Genomic DNA, 7742 nt, shown 5'->3' with positions numbered 1-7742 from the left:
TTAGTAGTGATGGTAGTCTTGATGTTGGGGGTTTCCTTGTTGGTAGCTTTAGCCATGAGGCACGTGCCGGTGATGTTCTCATTGGGTGAATCGAAGAGGGACACTTGTGGAGTTATTTCAATGGCAACGGAGGCCACGGCAACCGTCTCACCATCTTCGTCATCATCATCATCCTCATTGTACTCTTCTTGTGCCACCAACCCCTTGGGAGGAGTATTCTTGGTGAAGTTGTTCTTGTCGGGGAAAGACTTGGCCTTGTCTTTTTGGATAAGCTTGCCACCATTGTCTTCCCTCTTCTCATAAGGGCAATCCACAACAAAGTGACTCACATTGCCACAATTATAGCACGTCCTCACACGTTGCTTGCCCTTGGTGCCACTTGAGTTCTTCTTGTTGAAGTTGGGCCTTGTGTTCCTCTTGTTGCCCCAAAATTGCCATGAAGCAAGAGCCATGTGCTCATGATAGACATATTTGGTGTCTTCGGGGCAACTCTCCTATTCTTCCTCTTCATCCACACTAGCCTTGGCCTTCAAAGCAAGGTTGGGCTTCTTTGACCGTTGAGCACGCAACACCGCATTGTCGGCCGTCTTGTCCAAGATCCTCATTGCAACAAACTCATCCAACACTTCACTTGAGGACAAGGCGTGGAAGTCCGGCCTTTGACGGATGATGGAGGACATGGCCTTGTGGTAAGGCATCATGGACTTGAGAAAATTGCCCTTTATCCAATTGTCATCCGTATCCTTGCTCCCATGATCTCGGAGCGGGACCGCGAGAGTGGTTAATCTTTGATAAAGCTCTCAAAGTTCTTCATCCTCAATCATGGCAAACTCATCGGCTTCATCTTGCACCTCTTCAAAGTTTGAGAATTGAATGCTTGCACTTCCCTTGTACAAGGATACAACATGCTCCCATGCTTCCTTGGCCACGGTGAAAGGTCGGAGCGCGCAATATCTTCGGGAGGAATAACTTCTTGGAGAATGAAGAGAGCAGACTCATTGAATTGATGATCCGCGGGTTCTCTAGGAGTGAAGTTGCTTGGATCATGCGGGCAGAAACCTTGCCCAATAATTCTCCAAAGATTAGTAGAACTATGATTTGTGGCGTTTAAAGCGATACACCCAAGTGACATAATCCTCATTTTTTACGTGCGTGGAGGGAACCGGTCCACCATAGGTAAGAGGAGGTTCAACATGGGCAAAGATGCCACTCCCGCTCCTACCACTAGGCAAAGGAACTTGCTCACTACTAGCTTCCCCCTTTATGGAGTTAGCATCCGCCACCTTGTTAGCGGGATCAACCACTTCCAACGGTTCGGTGGATAATTTAAGGCCATCAAGAAACTCCTTAAACATGCCTTTAACCTCGGCCATCATGGAGGTTTTCAATGTGTCCAAAGCCGCATTGAACTCCTCATGAGAGAGTGAGGATCCCCCATCAGCCGTAGATGAGGATGGATTCACACCGGGGCACTCCCCCCCTCGTCTCCGGTGCCAACCATTCTCTTCGGACTGTAAAGTCCTTAATAAAGAGACGAGGATCTGATACCAATTGAAAGGATTGATATGGTTGACTAGAGGGGGGAGGGGTGAATAAGCAACTAACAATTTTTAGCTTTTCTTTACCAAATTAAACTTAGCAACTAAGTAGATTGTCTAGATGTGCAACTAGGTGAGCTACCTATATGATGCAACAACAAGCACACAAGCAAGCATGGGATACAACACAATGAAAGCTTGGACAAGTAAAGGTAAGAGATAACCAAGAGTAGAGCCAGAGGAGACGAGGACGTGTTACCGAAGTTCCTTCCTTTTGAGAGGAAGTACGTCTCCGTTGGAGCGGTTTGGAGGCAAAATGCTCCCCAAGAAGCCACTAGGGCCATCATATTCTCCTCACGCCCTCACACAATGTGAGATGCCGTGATTCCACTATTGGTGCCCTGAATTAGGGAAGTGTTGTTGGATGGACAAGAAGCTTGCAACACCCATCACGAAGCTTCAGGGAGCAATCAAGGCAACGCAGGAAGGGACGTTCATTCTCGATAGAGAGAATGATGAGCTGACCGAGGCTCTCGGGAATTCTGAGCACCGTGGACGAACACGAGGCACACCAGGCTCCGTTGCGTGGAAGATTGGGTTTCCCGACGCAGGCGGTTACAAAACCCGGGAGAGGAAGAGGAACATGAGCTGAGCGATAAACAGAAGCTCAATGCAAGAGTACTAAAACTATAGGAACAAATTGAGAGCCAGCAAACTGCCGACCAACCATCTCAGTGGCATGAAGCTACCCCAAAAGCTACCCCTCCATCTCAACGGAGAAGCAGCGTGGCTTCCACGGACGTTCAGCAGCCTAACTTCACGGCTCCTAGCTACCCCGTGGATGCTATCACGGAGGCTCAACATTGCCAGATTATGTTATAATGGCAAAACATCACCTTAAAGGCGGATGTCGGCACTGTTCCACCTCCTCAATCCGCCGGAACTTTTCACTGTTGTCCGATTCCACAGGGCTATGCTCTTGTGATGGCGGATGAAGTAATGGAGGGATTTGAGGAGCTCGAGCTTGACCACCCTACAAGTGAAGGGGAGATTCTGCTGGGTCTTGCTCTGAAGACTCCATGTCTATGGCGGAAGGAGTACATCAAGCTTCCAAACTGGACGCCTCCGCCTCCACCTCCTCCGCTGCCTCCTCCTCCGACGAGTGTTCAGGGTTCTCCGCCTCCTCATCCGCCTCCTCTGGCACGTGAAGACACTCCGGCTCCTTCTTCACCTCCTCTGACGAGCATTCCGCCTCCTCCGGCGCATGAGGGCACCAAGGCTCCCCTCCGCCTCCTCCGGTGCATCAGCCGACTCCGCCGTGTTAGCAATGATGGAAGAGAGAGGCCGCCGCTCCGGCGGCTAGCAGTAGTACAAGTAGAAGAAGGAAGCAGTTCAAATATGGTCCATCTCTCAAGGCTCTGGAAAAGTTACCTTATGAGAGGATCGACACGGAAAACGAGGACATCAGCCGTGCCCAAGTGAGGGACTTTTTTTGCACCGAAACCTCCACCTCCGAAGGAAATGGTAGATCCGGTGAAAGCGAAGCGGACTATCGATGCCCTGAAGCAACCACCACCGCCTCCGCCGGATTCCAACTATGTGCGCACTATTAAAAAAGCATATAAGGAAGAGGAGAGGTCGGGAAGTACTTGCAGTGATGCAAGGTTAGCATCACGAATAAGTGGGAAAAAAAATCCCTAGCTCGATGAACAGGCGAAGCAAACATGCCCCCCGCTCAAGGTGTCTAACGATATCATCGCTAATCATCCGGGGATGGTGCCCCGTACCAATCTTGGTGATTACCTGCCCGATGATGTATGATGACCCACAAGTATAGGGGATCTATCATAGTCCTTTCTATAAATAAGAGTGTCGAACCCAACGAGGAGCAGAAGGAAATCACAAGTGGTTTTCAGTAAGGTATTCTCCGCAAGCACTGAAATTATCGGTAACAGATAGTTTTGTGATAAGGTAATTCATAACGGGTAACAAGTAACAAAAGTAACAAAGTGCTACAAGGTGGACCAATCCTTTTTGTAGAAAAGGACAAGCCTGTACAAACTCTTATATGAAGCAAAGCGCTCCCAAGGACACATGGGAATTATCGTCAAGCTAGTTTTCATCGTGCTCATATGATTCACGTTCGTTACTTTGATAATTTGATATGTGGGTGGACCGGTGCTTGGGTACTACCCTTCCTTGGACAAGCATCCCACTTATGATTAACCCCTCTCGCAAGCATCCGCAACTATGAAAGAGGAATTAAGGTAAACCTTACCATAGCATGAAACATATGGATCCAAATCAGCCCCTTACGAAGCAACGCATAAACTAGGGTTTAAGCTTCTGTCACTCTAGCAACCCATCATCTACTTGATACTTCCCAATGCCTCCCCCTAGGCCCAAACAATGGTGGAGTGTCATGTAGTAATGTTCACATAACACCACTATAGGAAAGACAACATACATCTCATCAAAATATCGAACGTATACCAAATTCACATGACTACTTATAGCAAGACTTCTCCCATGTCCTCAGGAACAAACGTAACTACTCACAAATCATATTCATGTTCATAATCAGAGGGGTACTAATATGCATAAAGGATCTGAACATATGATCTTGCACCGAATAAACCAACTAGCATCAACTACAAGGAGTAATCAACACTACTAGCAACCCAAAGGTACCAATCTGAGGTTTTGAGACAAAGATCAGATACAAGAGATGAACTAGGGTTTGAGAGGAGATGGTGCTGGTGAAGATGTTGATGGAGATTGGCCCCCTCTTGATGAGAGGATCGATGATGATGACGATGGCGATGATTTCCACCTCCCGGAGGGATGTTTCCCCGACCGAATAGCTCCGCCGGTGTCCTAGACTGGTTCTGCCAAGGTTCTGCCTCGAGATGGCGGCGCTTCATCCCGAAAGCTTCCTTATGATTTTTTCCAGGGAAAAAGACACCTTATACCAGAAGATGAGCATCAGGGGGCTTCCAGGTGGCCCACGAGGCAGGAGTGTGCGCCCAGGGGGGGGGGAGGGGGGGGGGTAGGGCGCGCCCCCACCCTCGTGGATAGTGGGTGGCCCCCCTCTGGTGCTTTCTTCGCCCAATATTTTTGATATATTCCAAAATTGACTTTCGTGGAGTTTCATGACTTTTGGAGTTGTGCAGAATAGGTCTCTAATATTTGCTCCTTTTCCAGCCCAGAATCCCGGCCGCCGGCATTCTCCCTCTTCATGTAAACATGCAAAATAAGAGAGAAAAGGCATAAGTATTGTGACGTAATGTGTAGTAACAGCCCATAATGCAATAAATATCGACATAAAAGCATGATGCAAAATGGGCGTATCAACTCCCCGAAGCTTAGACCTCGCTTGTCCTCAAGTGGAAGCCGATATCGAAAAATATGTCCACATGTTTAGAGACAGCGGTGTCGATAAAATAGAATACGGACATGAGGGCATCATGATCATTCTTAGAACAACAACATATATATTGTCATATGATTTCTTATGCTTCAAGTAACAATCTATTCACAATGTAAAGTATGAACTAGAAACTTCATTGAAAACTAGCAAACTATAATCTCAGACATTGAAGCAATTGCAATTTATCATTACATCAGAAAGAGTCAATATAAGAGCTTTTCAGAAAGTCCACATACTCAACTATCTTTTAATCTTTCACAATTGCTAACACGCACACAATAGTTATGGGTATGAAGTTTAAATCGGACACAGAGAAAGATAGGGGCTTATAGTTTTGCCTCCCAACCTTTTACCTCAACGGTAACGTCAACAATAATTCTTTATGAAAACCCACATCCAATTGGATATATATATATATCAGGATCTTTCCAACACAAAGTGCTTGCCAAAGGATAAAGTGTAAAAAGGAAAGGTGAAGATCACCATGACTCTTGTATAAGGTATAAGACAAAAATTAAAAGATAGGACCTTCGCAGAGGGAAGCAGAGATTGTCATGTGCTTTTATGGTTGGATGCACAATGCAAAAGAACGTCACTTTATATTGCCACTTGTGGTAGGGACCTTTATTATGCAGTTAGTCACTTTTATTTCTTCCATATCACAAGCTCGTATAAAGCTTATTTTCTCCACACTAATAGATCATACATATTTAGAGAGCAATTTTTTTTGCTTGCAACAATGACAACTTACTTGAAGGATCTTTCTCAATCCATAGGCATATATGGTGGACTCTCATGACAAAACTGGGTTTAAGGATGTTTGGAAGCACAAGTAGTATCTCTACTTGGTGCAAATGATTTGGCTAGCATGAGGGGGAAAGACAAGCTCAACATGTTCGATGATCCATGACAATATACTTTATTTCGGATGTAAGAAAACATAACCCATTACGTTGTCTTCCTTGTCCAACATCAACTTTTTAGCATGTCATATTTTAATGAGTGCGCACAATCATAAAATATGTCTAAGATAGTATATTTATATGTTAAAATCTCTCTTTCTTTATTACTTCCTAGTAATTGCGACAACAACCAAAACTATGATTGTCAACTCTCAACAACTTTTATTCATCATACTCTTTATATGTGAAGTCATTACTCTCCATAAGATCAATATGATCTTTTTTGTTTCTTTTTATTCTTTTATTCCCTCAAGATCATAGCAAGATAGCAAAGCCCTCGACTCAAAACTAATCTTTATTATATATAGCTCACAGACTCGATTACATAGATAGGGATCAACACAAAAACTCAAAGCTAGATCATACTAAAACTTTATTCTACTAGATCAAGATATAACCAAAAGGATCGAACTAAGAAAAACGGTAGAGATAGAAGTGTGATGGTGATACGATACCGGGGCACCTCCCCTAAGCTTGGTAGTTGCCAAGGGGAGTGCCCATACTCATGTGTTTATGTCTCTTTCTTCGGAGGTGGTGATGTGATAATTTTGGGGATGATGCCCAGGATACGGTTCTCCTCCTCGAGCTTATTGACTTGCTGCTTAAGATCCATTGTTTCCTTATGGAGTTTACCCGCGACGGTTAAGGCTTCTTTCACCCATGGATGTTGCATAGCTGCGGGAGAAAAAGTAACACTCCTTTTCATTTTTTTCATAAGAAATAAATCTAGCATTGGGAGGGATGACCAAATTTGGAATTGCTGAGCTCTGGAGTTCCTCCATCATAAATCTGGCTTGGAGACGAGAGGTGACTTCTTGATCCTTGATACGTCTCCAACGTATCAATAATTTTTGATTGTTCCATGCTATTATATTACCCGTTTTGGATGTTTATGGGCTTTACTTTACACTTTTATATCATTTTTTGGACTAACCTACTAACCGGAGGCCCAGCCCGAATTGCTGTTTTTTTTGCCTATTTCAGTGTTTTGAAGAAAAGGAATATCAAACAGAGTCCAAACGGGATGAAACCTTCAGGAGCGATCTTTTTGGAACAAATGCAAACCAGGAGACTTGGAGTGGACGTCAAGCAACAAACGAGGCGGCCGCGAGGGTACCCGGCATGCCCCCACCCTCGTGGGCCCCTCATTGCTCCACCGACGTACTTCCTTCGCCTATATATACTCACGTACCCTGAAAACATCGAGGAGCACCACGAAAACCTAATTCCGCTGCCGCAACCTTCTGTATCCTCGAGATCCCATCTTGGAGCCTTCGCCGGCGCTCTGCCGGAGGGGGAATCGACCATGGAGGGCCTCTACATCATCTCCCAGGCCTCTCCGATGAGTTGTGAGTAGTTTACCATAGACCTTTGGGTCCATAGTTATTAGCTAGATGGCTTCTTTTCTCTCTTTGAATCTCAATACCAAGTTCTCCTCGATCTTCTTGGAGATCTATTCGATGTAACTCTTTTTGCGGTGTGTTTGTCGAGATCCGATGAATTGTGGGTTTATGATCAAGTTTATCTATGAGAAGTAATTGAATCTTCTCTGAATTCTTTTATGTATGATTTGTTATCTTTGTAAGTCTCTTCGAATTATCAGTTTGGTTTGGCCTACTAGATTAACCTTTCTTGCAATGGGAGAAGTGCTTAGCTTTGGGTTCAATCTTGCGGTGTCCTTTCCCAGCGACAGCAGGGGCAGCAAGGCATGTATTGTATTGTTGCCATCGAGGATAAAAAGATGGGGTTTATATCATATTGCATGAGTTTATCCCTCTCCATCATGTCATCTTTCTTAATGTGTTACTCTCT

The sequence above is a fragment of the Triticum aestivum genome, chromosome 3B, assembly GCF_018294505.1.
Source record: "Triticum aestivum cultivar Chinese Spring chromosome 3B, IWGSC CS RefSeq v2.1, whole genome shotgun sequence".
Lineage (NCBI taxonomy): Eukaryota > Viridiplantae > Streptophyta > Magnoliopsida > Poales > Poaceae > Triticum > Triticum aestivum.
This window is presented reverse-complemented; position numbering follows the sequence as displayed.